This window comes from Cebus imitator, unplaced genomic scaffold (genome assembly GCF_001604975.1).
Source record: "Cebus imitator isolate Cc_AM_T3 unplaced genomic scaffold, Cebus_imitator-1.0 Scaffold7, whole genome shotgun sequence".
In the NCBI taxonomy this organism is placed as follows: domain Eukaryota; kingdom Metazoa; phylum Chordata; class Mammalia; order Primates; family Cebidae; genus Cebus; species Cebus imitator.
The window spans coordinates 7,553,549-7,570,500 of NW_016107322.1; positions in this window are offsets into that span (position 1 = coordinate 7,553,549).

A 16,952-nucleotide genomic window follows, 5' to 3' on the forward strand; every position below is an offset into this window, starting at 1 on the left:
GACCAGGTGTCGGCATCCTGCTTTCTGTACAGCCTTTGAAACCATTAGCCAATTAAACCTCTTTTCTTTATAAATTACCCAGTCCCAGCTACTTCTTTGTAACAGTGCGAGGAAAAACTAATGCAAGTATTGAGAAAAATTCTAAAATTATGAAGGCAGAATTATTAATTTGATACAAAGAATAAAAGTATATTCACACTGGCATCAGACTTAATCTTTGGGATTTTTTTCCTTGCATATCCATTGATAGTTTTTTTTTTTTTTTTTCTTTTGTGAATCACTGGTTAATGTTAGCTGTTATTTTTAAAGCTAAAACACATGGACACAGGGAGGGGAGCATCACACACTGGGATCTGTTGGGGGGAATAGGGGAGGGACAGTGGGGGTTAGGGAGTTTGGGGAGAGATAACAGGGGGAGAAATGCCAGATATAGGTGACGGGGGAATGGAGGCAGCAAACTACATTGCCATGTATGTACCTATGCAACAATCCTGCATGTTTTGCACATGTACCCCAGAACCTAAAGTGCAATTGAAACAAAACAAAACTAAACTGAAAGCTTTTACTTACATAACTGACTCATACATGCTGGTTCTTATTTAAAAGTGCAAACAATACTGAATTATAGAGAGGAAAAATAAGTTTTTTTTATCTCTATAGCACTTATCATAATTATAACGCTTTAAAGTTAATCACTTTCAAATAATATACTAGAAGTACTAAAATGGATCCTTCTGAATCCATTAACTCTTGGAGATATATGTTATTATATAATACATATACCAATTAACAATTTGCACAAAGTTGTCTAACATAGTACTATCTACAGAGGTGAAAAATATTCAAATTTCTGAAAATAAAGCAAAAAACAATTTTATGAAGTGTGGTTTATTTAGGCTACCTTAGCCTAGGGTTTAAAACACGATCATATGAACTCTCATAATCTCTATCTTGTTCTTGTCCATATCTGTTAATGGAAAAACAGGAGGTGGTCAGGGAAGAGTGGGATTAATGAAATTTAAATATAGAGAAGTTGCATTTTTTGTTGATTGGGTCAAGTTTTACATACAACAACGAAAGTGAATGTATTAGGGAGGGTAAGGCTTGAAATTATTAGAGAAGAGTTTAGGAAATCAAAGGCTCAGTGATTTGGGAGAATCACCTGGGTCTTATATTTGAAATCACCGAGAATTTTGGCAGGAATGGTGTTCAAAAGACTGGCAGTGACCCAGGAGTTAAATTCAATACATGGGAGCACTATGAGGGGTGCAATGAGGGGGCATGTCAGGTGTTATTAACATAGCGCCATGCCAGGGAAGAAGGAGCATGATCTGGAAGTAGCAATGTTGAGCAAAGAGGCAACTTTCCCTCCTCCAGGCCGAGTTGTATGAGGGGGATGCTAAAGAAAACAACCACTACTCAAGAAAGCTGCAAGGGAACCAGTGTCTTTAGGAGAGAATCTAGTTTCAGTCTAGGAAGGTAAGAAAATAAGTTAAGGACATAGATGATTTTATGTTGAATGACTGTGAGTTCTTAAAACACAGCAAAAACGCTCCAAAATGGAAAGGTGTGAGATATGAATCTGAGTTAGGATGTTCACATACCCAATGATGCCTATGGTATGAGAGATGAGGGATGGCCTATGTTTTTAGTAGTAGTTGAGGTAAATAAAGACACACACTATAATAAGATTGATCTTAATGGTGTTAAGGGAAACAGTGAGGAAGAAGCTTTAAGTACAGGGGTTGGAGTTGGAAGAAAAGAGTGGCGAGGCTCTTACCAGATCACAGAGATATGGAGCTCTACTTGACCCCTGCTGAAGAAAGCATGGAGACCAAAGAAAGGGATGTCTTGTCATTACACACCTGTCCCTTTTGAAGGCACTCCCAAGTAATCTGGCCTACTGTGGGATTTATAATTCTGATTTTTTTTAAAAAGCTATAGATTCTTGGGACCAACTTGGACTCTAATTACTTTAGAAAATACTGGGGTGCCTAATATAGCTAAATATTTGGAATTAGAAAGCCTGAGAACACCAGGCTGGATCTGTATGAATCACTGTGAATAAACATGGTGGGTTCAGAATAAAATGGGAAGAAACTATTTCATCTCCCTGAATAAAATATAAAAAAATATGAAAGGTGTTTATTGAGATAAACAGTTCTTTTGAGGCTGGGCGTGGCGGCTCATGCCAGTAATCCCAGTACTTTGGGAGGCTGAGGCAGATGAATCATTTGATGTCAGGAGTTCAAGACCAGCATGGCCAATATAGTGAAACCCTGTCTCTATTAAGAATACAAAAATTAGGTGGGCACAGTGGTGGGCACCTATAATCCCTGCTACTCAGGAGTTTGAGGCAGGAGAATCACTTGAATCCAAAAGACAGAGGTTGCAATGAGCCGAGTTTGCGCTACTGCACTCCAGCCTGGGTGATAGAATGAGATGTGGCTTGTGGTAGCTGGAGTGTAGGTATGAGGGAAGAAGTCCAAGAAATAGCTACCCAGATGGCCAACTCTGAGAGAAAACCAAAAACCAACAATAAGCAGAATTTACAAATTCTTAGAACAGCTTTAATGTAAATTATTTCCTATGAGTTTTTCAGACTGAGCTTTAAACATATTGATTTATGGATATAGTGCATGATTAAATGGAATTTTTATGTTTAAAATTAAATGATTGGTAAATAAATTTACAGAATAAGCTTTAAGGCTCTATAATTTTACTCGCCCTTTAAATATAGGGAGGGACCAGTATCTATGCAGATATAAACTTCCCAGTTAACAGATATGTATCAAAGAGATGAAAGGCAGATCAATTCACAGAGATGCATTTAAATTGTTTAGGGAGCCTATGGAAAGTTATTAGAGCTGACTAATGAAATATGGAAAATAAATCAGGTCTCTCCTTTCATCTTACTGGTTTTAAAAGCAAATCAAACCAACCTGATTGCATTAAAATTCTGAATGTTGAGTTGGCAGAAATACTACACACTGATGAAGTTTAGAAGTGGGTGAAGAAAATACTCCTTTCCCTACTCCCATATTTACCTGAGTTCTGAAGGTAAGAGAAATAAAACAAAAGAGTGGTAGATGGAGGGCAAAACACAGTTATTACTGATAAAGCTTGGGAGGGGAATGTATTGAGGGAGAAGATCCAAATGGCTTCCAATTATTGGATCCCAAAGTTTAAAAAGCTTACTAACCCCATAAGAATAGTAATGGTAAGATATACAGTATGGGGAACAAAGAATACCTACACCTTGAGGCCAACTCACTGCCAGGAAGGCCAAGAAAAGAGGAAATCCTTCTCCTTTGCCCTAATAAAATAAGGATGGCTTTTTCCCATGTCCCAGCAGCGGAAGCCTGGATGTCTCACACTGAAATACAATTTCAGTTATCTATTTCAGTGTAGTAAATTACCCCAAACGTTAGTGGCTAAAACCCCCAAAATTTATTGTATTTCATGATTTGCTCCCTGTGATGATGATGGGGATCATGTGGTAATGTTCAGCTGGTGGGCTGATTCAGAGGTCCAAAATGGGTTCACTCACATGCCTAACCATAGCAGGGATCATTGGAAGGCTGGGTTTATCTGGGCTCTTTTCCCTGTCCATGTAGCCTTAGTACTTCTCCACATGGTCCTTCCAGCAAGATAATTGCATTTCCTATGTGAAGGCTCAAGACTACAAAGGCAAGTATTCCAAGACACAAAATAAAAATATTCGTCTTTTAAGGACTGGGCTCAGGGGTTGACATAACATCATTTTGGCTGAGTTTTATTTGCCAAAGCAGTTGAAGAGCCCATTTGGATTCAAGGCGAAGGCATGTATACCTCATAACTACATGAGATCAACGTCAAATAATTTATGGTCATCTTTAATGGGCCATTGCCTTCCTCTGACCACACAAAAATACATTCAACCCTTCCCATGAACCTTGTGAAGTTCTCATTGCATTATAGCACCACGCTCAGGCCAGGTTTTAAGAGGCCATCATCTAATTCAGGTCCAGGTATCGATGAGGTGCTCTGACTAATTGGCCATGGTTCTTCTGTATCTGATGAGCTGTGAATTAAAAAGACAAGTTTTTCTACCTCCACACAATGGTGAGATGAAGAAAGGTAAGTGCAGTAGAAACGCCAGTTCAAAAGTGGAGAGGATACAAAGGCATGGCTGTTATTGGTCTTAGTAATTCTGACATTCAAGGTTGGGAACAGGTCTGCTTCCTGGAGATGATTCCCCTTGTTTCTTGCTACTGCCTTCTGTGCTATTGATTCTGACCTCTGGGTCCTTCTCCACGCAGAATGGCCAATTTTTGCAATCAAATAGCTGAACAGATGAGGCGAGCCACATCCCTGTCACAGGTCCTGTGAGGGGGATCAGGAAACTCTCCCGTTTCATCCTTAAAGTTTTTGAGGTCTTGACAAGAATATTTATAGCAGCCACATGCTTGTGATTTTTATCATGACTTTCATTTAGTGTGCTGTATTTTATATTTGCTGAAGCTGTTTTTCTTTTTGAGAATCTTTTGCTTGCAAAAACTAGGGATGAAAAAACATTTTCTTTTCAATTCAGAAATCTCTGGATCCTTTATATTCCTTCTAAATTCCTAAAATATAAATTAAAATGGAACAGTTTCTTTTCTAGCCTCTCTCTGCCCACCAATGTTGTATTTAATTACAGGAAGCTAGAAAAAGCCTGGTGTCATTTTTCTCATTCAGTCCACAAAGCTCTCCAGCTAAATCAAAAAGTTTGCTGGATATCTTATTTAATGTCCATATTACAACAGAGAACTGTGTGGCCAAACTTTCCAGTAAAAATATCCTCAGTGTTTTCAGCATCCTTATTGTCTCTTGAAGCCCCTTCCAGCTTTAATAGTCTTCTCGAGTCCCTTTCATCTTCTTCTTGCTATCTTATCCCAGAGCCGATGTGTTTCAGGTTTTTATTGTGGTAATACCTTTACTCTAGGCACCCAACTTTATAGGTTACAACCAGGGAAGAAGACTTATCATGAGTGATAAGGAATCGGGATTTATTATAGGGTAGACAAATCAATAGAAGAATGTCACCACTGCATTTGGTGGTCAGACTGAAGTTGCTATAGATCAATAAGGCCAGGAGTGGAAAAAAATACAAACCACAAATGTGAAGTCTGAAAAGTGTAGCACTAGCCTCGTTATATTCACACAGTACAAAATTACTGAAATGTATGTGATTTCTTAGAGGAGGGTTAACTCATCCCCAAGTCTAAATTTTTTACTGTTCTTTTTAAAAGCATATATATTTATGGGGTGCAACATGATATTTTGATATATGTATACATTGCGGAATGATTAAATCAAGCTGTGTAACATATCCATCACATGTACCTATTTTTTTTGTGTCATGACAACATTTAAAATAGACTCTGTAAGCAATTTTTAAGTATTACGTACATCCTTATTAACTGTAGTTATTGTGTTGTACAATAGATCTTGAGGATTTATTCCTCTTAACTGAAATTTTCTACAATTTGACCAGTGTTTTTCCATTTCTCCTCTAAACCCCTAACACCTTGACACCTGGAAACCCCCATCCTACCCTTCACTTCCATGAGTTTAACTTTTAGATTCCACATAGAAGTGAGGTCATGCAGTATTTTTCTTTCTGTGCCTGGCTTATTTCATTTAGTATAATGTCTTCCAGGTTCATCCATGTTGTTTTAAATGACGTTTCCTTCTATTTCATGGTTGAATAATATTTCAGTGTGTATGTGTGTGTGTGTGTGTATGTGTGTGTGTGTACACATATACTACATTTTCTTTGTTCATTCATCCATTCATGGACACTTAGGTTGATTCTATATTTTGGCAACCTTTTTTTTTTTTTTTCAAATATTAGGAGCTAATAGGATGCTCATGAATCTCACAGCACTGACCAGCCAACTTAGTCAAAAGCCAATTCCTAGTTGTGAGGGCTGTTATTACAGTACCCAACATTTAGCACTGCCAAGCCTACTGCAAGAAACTTAGTTGGAAATGAGTGAAAATGAGTAGATGCGAAGTAATCTGGGTTCAGCTCTGAAAGACTGTTAGGGCTGTTTGTTTAATGCCAGGCTATCAGTGCTTATCATATAGATAGATAGATAGATAGATAGATAGATAGATAGATAGATAGATAGATAGCAAATTTAAACTCATTTAAGGATGTTTCCTAGTAGAAAAATTTTTCTGATGACCATATTTACCATATTTTTTGGGGAAAATTCACCTAAACATATTCTCTTCTTTTTCTGCAAGTGTCATTTGAAACACTGCTACTATCTTACAAAGATTAGACATTTGAAAAAATGTATATCTATCTTTGCAATCCAGAAAGCGCTCTTAATTTTCATTTTCTGAAATTTCATTGCTGCACTAAAGGAGAGCTTAGTCAAGGAATGTTGCTTCCACAAGGATTTTTAGCTTCCTGCCTCTACCCTTTGTTATAGATTTGCTTAGGCCTTATCTTAGTCAGTTCAGGCTGCTATAACAAATATATCACAGTCTGTCTGGCTTAAACAGTAAGCATTTACTTCTTACAGTTCTGAAGGCTGGGACGTCCAAGATCAGAGTGCTGATAGATCTGGTATCTATGAGGGCCTGTTTCCTGGTTTGCAGATGACAGCCTTATATTTTCACGTGGTGAGGATCACGTGAGAGAGAGAGAGGAAACAAGCTCTCTTATGTTTCTTCTTATAAGGAGTCGTCTCATTCATGGAAGCCCCATCCTGATGACCTAATTACTTTTCAAAGGTCTCACCTCCAAATACCATCACAGAGTATTAGGCTTCAACATATGAATTTTGTGGCAACCCAAACATTCAGTCTGTAGTAGATCTACAAAACTTTCCTGGCTTCATGTTTGTTTCAGCTAGAAAAAATTTTCCCAGCAGATTTCTCAGCTGAAGCCAGATTGATGCTTCTGGTATTCATAAATCTAGCAGCCTAGAGAGAACAAATCACTCTGCTATGTGCTACAGTTCTTCCTTAATTTTCAAATAACTTTCAAGTACATGTTCACTTAAGACACAATGGCTATATACGTGTCAACCTGTAATAATTATACTGCCTTGACTCTCTCCAATAACACTTGGTATTTCCACTCTAGCCAGAGGTCACATTATATGAAATCCAGAGCAGGCTCTTCCTGGTTTCTAGATGCCACAGAGCCACACTATAAAGCTCTCTACATGATAAAACATTTTTTTTAACATAAAGATGTTCAAAGACTATGGGATATTTAGTCCTTTTGTTTTGAGTATTATGTATCAATACCACTGGAAATAGGTTTGGCTCATTTTAATAATTGGTAAATAATATGCATAATAAAAATAAATTTTTATGTTACAAGAGCTATCAGTTGAATAAAGATGAGAGAGAAGAAAAAAGTGAGAAAAGAAAAAGGGAGAGTGATTTAGATTGTTCAGTTTCCCTTATTATTTATTTCTAATGATATATTTACGTAAATGTTCAAAAGTATTGATGCTGTTTTATCCTCTTCATCCTGAAGTCTACTGAAAACTAGCAAAGTTGGTAAAAGTGTAAATTATATTGTCACAAGAGTGCAGTCTTTTCACATATATATTTAAAAAAAATTGCCAGTATTGTAGATCTTTCACCTTACATTGGAAAAGAGGGGATGCGAATCCAAAGCAAAGTTAACTCTTCAAAGTCATTATTTTGTCATGTTCTTTAAAAAATTATTAGTAAGAAATTATTGAATTTAAAATATTTTACATCAATAAAATAAAACAAGCAGAAAAATACATTTTAATTGCAACAAAATTTTATTAGCTTAAATGGTTAATGGAAATTTAAAAAAACTATGGAAATAGTACATTTGGAAGCTAGAGTGATTAAAACAATGCGGTGTTGTTGTAAAGCCAGATAGCTGAATCAATTAGAATAAAAAGTACAGAAACACAAGCAAGTAAGGATTTATTATACAGCTGAAGAGTCACTTTAACCTATTGGAGAATAAATGAGGTAGGCCCTTAACTTGTAACACAGAATAACATTAATTGTTAGTAGATTAAACATTTAAATGTGAAAGATGAAATAACATGCCAGAGGAAAAGCTAGAAATATTCACATAATTTAATAACAAAAAAGCCTTCCTGAGAAAATCACATAAGGAATGCACCGAAGTAGAGAAAATAGACTTAGGCTTGAGTACACACTGAAAATTCTCCAGCTCAAAGATACTTGAGCAAAATAGAAAGCAAGTGACAAACAGGGAAACTCTACTTGCAAAAATTACAGATGCCAATAATTGTTACTTTTTCTATACAAGGGCCTCTTAAAAAAAATTAAGAAACGGGCACGGTGGCTCAGGCCTATAATCCTAGAACTTTGGGAGGCCAATGCAGGCAGATCACCAGAGGTCAGGAGTTCGAGACCAGCCTGGCCAACATAGAGAAACCCCGTCTCTACTAAAAACACAAGAATGAACCGGGTGTGATGGCGCATGCCTGTAGTCCTACCTACTCAGGAGGCTGAGGCAGGGGAATCTCTTGAACCCGGGAGGCAGAGGTTGTGGTGAGCCAAGATCGCACCATTGCAACTCCAACCTAGGCAACAAGAGTGAAACTCCATCTCAAAAAATAATAATAGTAATAATAATTAAGAAAAACATAAGCCCCCCAATAGGAAGAATGGACCAAGAACTTAATTCACATAAATCAGGAATTGACTAATAAACAAGAAAAAAAATCAACCTTCTTTTTCTCATATGTGTTATTTTATAATAAAGCATATGAAAATGCAAATATCAACAAGGTAGCACTTGGCTTATTAGATTGGTGATTAGCAAATATTAAAGATATTAAATATCTAGTGAGGGTAAAATTGTTGCAAAATATCTCATATACAGCTAGCAGAAATGTAAATTACCATAATCATTCTGAAGAGAAAACCCAGACAAGAACTATTAAGCAACTTCCTCTAATTAAAACACTATAAGTGACGGAATTCAGATTTTAACAGAGAGATCTCTAGGAGCTGGATCTATGACTTTTACTTTACAAAAATTTTGTATTAAAGAGTGTATTACTTAGAATCCAAAGCAAATACCTAACCAAAAAGAGGGAATGTACTGTAAAACTACTAGATCTTGGGAAGTCTCAGATGTCTTTATTATTTTCTTTTTTTTCTGCATTCTCTGCATACCACTGTTAATCTATTTTGTAAAGGACTTCATGTTTCACTTATCCACAAGATGAAAACATGGCTAAAGACAGCTCTTGGATTTACATTTTCTGAATGTAGCCACTCATTCTCCTTCTCCTTTGTATTTTCCAGCAGAATCAGCCAGGATTGGCCCACTTTGGATTGAACAGCAATACTGACTTATCACTTTTGGCCAGAAGAGGAAGATTGCAAGGACGACTAGCCTGACGTGGGTCACATAAGCTTAGCTACTTCAGACATATGTGACCTAAAGAAGTTGTATCCTTTAATCAAAATGGTTGTTGCAATGTCAATTATGGTAAGAGAGGGATTGGTTTGTAAATGAGATTATTTAATGTGAAGCAATCCATAATAGGTGTCCAAATATTTATGAACTTCAAAATGAAATACTAGACACTGAACCATGTTGAATTCGACAATTCCACCTTGTCAGGTGTCTTGTCAGGCAGCCGCTATGTTCTCTGTGCAACAATCCTGCCTTATATTGCAGTTTTCTTTCAAATGTCAATACAGTCATGCCCCAATTTCAGATTTCTTCAAGCAAGTTTACTTAAAGTTTGATTCAATGAAAACCGAATCAAGCAAAAACAAAAAAGTGAAGTATTCAAAAATAGTTCAGAAGGTGACATTTCATTTTCATTCAACTTTGTAAAAGGTAGGATATTTTTGCATTCAAAATTTATTTACATTGTTTTGTTTTGCTATGATACCTCTTTTCTTAAACACACATTCACTTCATTAATTTTTTTAAAATTTTGTTTCTATATTTTCTAAATAGTATATATTATATCAATAAAACATATTTTCCAAATAATGCATATCCTATTTAAACTTGGGGAAATAAAGAACTAAAATAGGATGATTTGGGTGGTCAAAGAATATAAAAGCAGTATCATAAAATGGTTCTCTTGCATGGAATATCACAGGAAAGCCTCCATTTTGTTTACCTGAAGTAAGTTTAATAGATCTGAAGTTTACACCAAGCTATGGCATAATATTTACAGAGAGCCTCATCCTCAATCTAGTAGGTCCAATATTATATCTAAGAGACTAGTAACAATGTAAACAGTTCTAGCAAAGGCTAATCATCATTTCTGTTAAGCAAATTTTCATTCAAAATCACTTTCCAGTTATTGTAGATCTTGCAGGTAAATCTTTAGTACCACCAGTGTGGTAATAAATATTAAGGTCACTGGAACAAGTCTCACAAGATTTGTATTCTATTTTTTCTTTGTAACTTCCTCATCTTTATGATGTTATTCTCAAGGCTAATGTTTGGAATATAATAGTCATCTAAATAAATAGTAGTTATTGTGATTATTAACCTCTTACAGCTTAGTCCCTTATTCATTCATTCATTCATTCATTCATTCACTTTCCTACTCCCAAAACTGAGTAATGAACATTATTCAATTACTCAGCAGTAAACAAAGAAAGCTTGCTAAATGTTATTTTCATATTATTGCCTGAAAATTTAGTTCTTTGATACAGTTCAGTGAATTTAATGTTCTTCAGAGAAGTACATTATGGTATCCTGCACAAATTTTTTCATGTGGTTCCCAATTACTCCTGGAATACAGTGGATCAGAATGACTGGCTAAGTTCTACTTGGATGGACTTGGTTGAGGGGGAAGAAGCTGGTGGCCGGATGTTCTGTGGGTGGAAGGTGGGAGTAGACCCAGTTTGTTAGAAAGACAGGTCTGGAATTTTCATTGAAGTAATGGCCTGTAACTTCCTCTCTTCCATTTTCATGTAAAATTCACAAGTTGATCTTTTGGAGCTTCTTATATTGTTATTTTTTGAATATGATATGTATTTTAATTTGGCTTTACTTGTATGCATGTATTTGAAAGGTGGAAATTGCAGCAAATGGCTGTTCTGATTTGCATCTTTATAAAGAAAAACAAATTATAGCTCCATAGATCCATATCTTTGGAAAAAGAGATCCATTAATTTTTTTGTGTCTCTGGTTTCAAACACTTGTTTCTTATAATTCGATGTCTTGTAAGATGGATCCCTTTGGAAACACCACTTGTCTTACAACAGGACTCGGCATAAATTTCTTACCATCCTATAGATGGGTTGAAGAATAGACTTCATTGGAGAAGTTCAGAGCAAGACAAGATAAGGCACAGTTTATTATTCTTCATTTATTTCCTAAGAGAAGCTTGCTGAAGTTGCATATGGTGGGTTTGTGTGCTGTTGCAGAGGCCACTGCTGCCTTGAACTAGAAGATCCTGGGCACATGTGAAGTTTCAGTCCTTCCTTCTTGTGGGTAGAACTGAGGAAGCCACTTGTCCCATTGGAAATTGGGCTTGGATTTTACCCTTCTGGCTAGGAGGAGTGGGAGAAAATCCTCATTTCAGCTATTTCTTTGTCAAAAGCAGATACCTGGGCCATTTTCAGGAAGTCTAGCTCCTTACAAAAAGCTGACAATTTACTTTCCTTAGAGGCACACTCATTTATTTATTTATTTATTTTTAATTAATGACAACAGCTAAATTTTTGGCATTATTTTAACGTGTGTCATATTTCTTCAGATTTTTCTGACTCAGATTTTATTTAGTTGGCTTTCACATTTCAAAATATCTTTAACCATATCTTACTTAAATTCCCCCAATTTTATTTTCCATGTTTCATTTATGCCTTTTATTTTCCTACCTCTAAACTGGTCATTTTCCTAGAAAATAATCTCCTTATTCTGGATGTTTCAAAATACCACTAATTCTTCTAAAACTCAAGCTTAATGTGACCACCTGCTAAAACTTATTTTGTTACCTCAGGTGGAAATGGAATCTGCTTCCCTGGAAACCATTACTGAGTGTGCTATGTATTCTACGTAGAAGGCTGGCATCTCATTCTACAAACTCAGCTAAGGTAATGTAACCTTTACTTCAATTTACTTTCTGCTTCAAACTCCCATTCCAATGGCTGGGGAGGGAATAAATTAAGTCAGTTGGAATATTCACTCCTTTCATCAGGACTGCATCCTCTGCAGGATTACCTAGAGTCAGAATATAATTTCTTTTTCTGGTGTAATAAGCCTTCAAACAAACAAACAAACTTAAAATTTCTTAAGTTGTACTTTTTAAAATCTAAAGATTTTATCTCTTTATATATCATAATACAATAGTTCATGATCCAATATTTATATGTAATATTAAAAGTAATAAAATTCTAAGAGGAAACTTTTTTCTTAATTTTTGATTGTAAAAGAGTTTTCTAAGCATAATTATAAAAAGCCAGAAACCATAAAAAAACTGATGTTTGACTATACATTAATGATATAAGAACTAAACTCTTCTGGAAAGAACACAAAAAGCAAACTGGAAAATTTTGAAAAACATACACAAAAAACAGAGAGTTAATTTTCTTAAGACCTTAATAAAAATGATTTTTAAAATAAGTGAATAAGTACACAGAAGTTCTCTTTAAACATGACATATGAAAACCAGACAGTTTTAACTCCTCTTCCTCTGAAAATCCAATTACAACAAATGTAAAGAATTCAAAAACAAACTATTAAATCACAGAGAATGAAAAAAGAAACCACAAAATTTTAGAACTTCTTTAGGTCTTTCATTAAACAAACCCAACAAAAATCTTTCTTGATCATTTATTTCGAGTTGTGTCCTTTGTCTCTGCACCACTTCACAAGACATTTAGGTAAGTTGTCTCCTTTTTGCAGTCTTCCCTTTACTTATTTCTATTCTCACTTGAAATAACTCCAATCATGCCTTTGTCAGAATCATCCATTCAAAATGTCTTAGATCAAGGATCATGGCTAACTCTAATGATCAATTCTCTGTCTTTTTTTTTTTTTTTTTTTTTGAGATGGGGTCTCACTCTGTTGCCCAGGCTTGAGTGCGGTGGCATGATCTCAGCTCACTGCAACCTCTACCTCCCAGGTTCAAGTGATTCTCTTGCTTCAGCCTCCCAAGTAGCTGGGGCTACAGGCACTAGCCACCATGCCCAGCTAATTTCTGTATTTTTTAGTATAGATGGGGTTTTACCATGTTGGCCAGGCTGGCCTTGAACTCCTGAGCTCAAGTTATCTGCCTCCCTTGGCCTCCCAAAGTTCTGGGATTACAGGCGTGAGCCACCGCGCCTGGCCAATGAACAATTTTGAGTACACACCCTGCCTGACCTGTCAATAGAATTTGATACAACTCATCATTTCTTCCTCCTTAAAGTATTTATCTCATTTGTTTTTACAGACATCACATTCTGTTTGTCACTATATCTTGTTGGCTGATCCTCATCTCCTTGAGGGACAAATACTGACTGGTAAGACCCAGGGCAATTCTTGGACTTGTTTCCTTTCTATCTTCACTCACTTCTTAGACGAACTTATCCAATCTCTAGGTTTTAAATATCATGAGTATGCCAATGATTCTAATGCCCATATCTTCAACCTAGTCCTCTCCCCTGGGTTCCAGACTTGTGTGTACAAATTCCTATCTCCTATTAGCTGTCTAATATGAAAATCAGAATGAACATGTCCAAAACTTGCTCTTCCATTGTTTCCTCTATATCAATTGGTAACTTCATTGTTCCAGTTGCTCTGACCAAAAACCCTGGAATCATTGTTGACTACATTTGTTCTCTTTCCCAATGTTAGGCTGCTTAGTGAACTGTTGGCTCTACATTTAAAATATATCAAGAATATAACAACATCTTACATTTCTGTTTCTACCATTTGATCCAAACAATCATCTTTTCTTGGCTGGCTAACTTCAATGTTCTCAATATTTCTATCCTTGTCACACTCTCACTCTTACTCCCATTCACAAAAAACCCTCACTAAGAATATGTGTCAAAGTCCATACAATAACTTCTAAGGTCCCTTAGTTAACTTCCTCCACTGCTTCCTTTCTTTTCTCCCGGGAATGCTTCCTCTATGGGTCTTGCATCTGCTGTTTACTCTGCTTGGAATGCTCTTCCCTCAGCTATCCACATAGCTTACTCTCTCTCTGGCTTTTGCTCTTTAATATCTAAACCTTTCTCTGCATTTTTTTACTCGGCAGTTATCAGTTATTAAAATCTGATTTTACATTTAATTTATCCTAATTATTCTATCTTCCTCATAAATATAGGTTCCATGAAAGCAGGAATTTTAATCTTTTTTTAATTGCCATATCCTGAGCCCCTATATTCTCAGGGGGATTGGAGTAATTGGCAAGCTGCCAGCCATTTTACTTGCACAGGCTTAAAACTTGATGCCACCTAAGGAAAGATAAAGTGCAGAGCTGAAAATATGAGAAAGTCTTAGAGTTTGTACAGAAAGCTGTTGAACTCCTAGATCCCCGCCTTTATTCTGTGTAGTCAGATGATTCCCTCTTTTCTTCCCAGGATTTTCTTGAGGAATGATGCTTGTCTTGCACTCTCATTCTGCTTTGTGTTTACCTATATTATGTGATAGCACTATCCTGATGTTATCTGTCTTTTCATCAATACCAGCAGACCAGTAGCTTCTGGAATGTTGGGACCATACATTTTTAGTAATGTAGCCTCAGCACCAAAATTAATATTTAGAATGGCATTCGTTCATTGTGGATTGACTTGCTTAATGGATATTCTAAGCAGGAAATAAAGAGAAACTGAACGAGGTCACAATGAGGAGCTAACGACCTAATAGAAGTGGATATGGGAAGTTGTCTAGAATAACTCTCAGAATTCTGATTGACAAGTTCTGATTGCAGAGTGAGTCTGCAATGTTTTGTTTGTGATTAACCTTGGAGATTGGAATAAAATCAACAAAGACATAGCCTGGGTACGTGTCTGAGGTGAGGGTTATTTTTCTCTCCAGGATATTACTCTTTTCATATGACAAGAGAAGCAAAAACATTATTAGGATTCAAATGGTGTATTGAGGGTTCAGGCAGTAGATAAATATATTCATTCCAAATAAGAGAAATTGACCAAAACAAAGAGGCTACAGACCCCACACAAGTCTGAAATCCAATAGGGCAATCATTAAGCCTTAAAGTTCCAAAAGGATCTCCTTTGACTTCATGTCTCACATCCAAGTCATGCTGAAGCAAGAGGTGTGCTCCCATAGCCTTGAATAGCTCTGCACTTGTTGTTTTGTAGGATACAGCTCCCCTCTTGGCTGCTTTCACAGGCTGGTGTTGAGTGTCTGCAGCTTTCCAGGTGCATGGTGCAAGCTGTCAGTGGACCTACTATTCTAGAGTTTGAAGGACAGTGGTCATCTTCTCATAGCTCCACTATGTAGTGCCCCAATGGGGACTTGTGTCAGGCTCTGACCCCACATTTCCCTACTTCACTGTCCTAGCAGGTGTTCTCCATGAGGGCTCTGCCCATGCAGTAAACTTCTGCCTGGACATCCAAGTGTTTCCATACATCCTCTGAAATCTAGGAGGAGGTTCCCGCACCTCAATTCTTGACTTCTGTGCACTCACATGCTCAACACCACATGGAAGCTGCCAAGATTTGGGGCTTACACCCTCTGAAGCAATGGCCTGAGCTGTATGTTGGCCCCTTTTAGCCATGGCTGGAATGCAGAGCACCAAGTCCTGAGACTGCACAAAGCAGCAAGGCCCTGGGCCTGGCCCAAAAAAACATTTTTTCTTCCTAGGACTCTGGGCCTGTGATGGGAGGGGCTGCCAGGAAGACCTCTGACATCTCTTGGAGACATTTTCCCCATTGCCATGGTGATTAACATTTGACTCATTACTTAAGCAAATTTCTGCAGCTAGCTTGAATTTCTCTTCAGAAACTGGTCTTTTCTCTTCTATCTTATTAGATTGCAAATTTCCCCAACTTTTATGCTCTACTTCTCTTGGAAACATAAGTCCCAATTCCAAACTATATCTTTGTGAATGGACAAAACTCAATGCTTTTAAGAGGACCCAAGTCAGATCTTGAATGCTTTGCTACTTAGAAATCTCTTCCACCAGACACTCTAAATCATCTCTCTCAAGTTCAAAGTTACAAGATCTCTATCTAGGGCATGGGCTAAATGCTTCCCGTGTCTATGATACAGCATAGCAAGAGTGACCTTTACTCCAGTTTCCAACAAGTTATTCTACAAGTCTCTATGAAGTTCCAAACCTTCTCACATCTTCCTGTCTTCTGAGCCCTCCAAGTCTCTAAGGAGTTCCAAACTTTCTCACATATTCCTGTCTTCTTCTGAGCCTTTCAAATTGTTTCAACTTCTGCCTGTTACTATCCAGTTCCAAAATCTCTTTCACATTTTCTGGTATCCTTATTGCAGTGTCCCACTCCTGGTACCAATTAAGTGTATTAGTCCATTCTCATACTGCTAAGAAGAAATACTTGAGGCTGGGTAATTAATCAAGGAAATAGGTTTAGTTGACTCCCATTCTGCACTGCTGGGGAGGACTTCAGGAAATCTATAATCATGGTAGAAGGCAAAGGAGAAGCAGGCACCTTCTTCACAAGGCAACAAGACAACAAGACAAAGTGAGTGCCAACAGGGAAAATGCCAGACGCTTATGAAACCATCAGATCTCATGAGACTCACTCATTATCACAAGAACAGCAGCAGGTGGGAAACCACTCCCAATAATCCAATTATCTCCACCTGGTCCCGCCCTTGACATGTGGGGATAATGGGGATTATAAGTCAAGGTCAGATTTGTGTGTGGACAGAGCCAAACCATATCAGCTACATAAAGCAAAATTTAGTTTTTCATGTTGACTAGATATAGACTAATATTTCTATTTCAAACTTTACTGTATTATATATTTATAACCAAGAG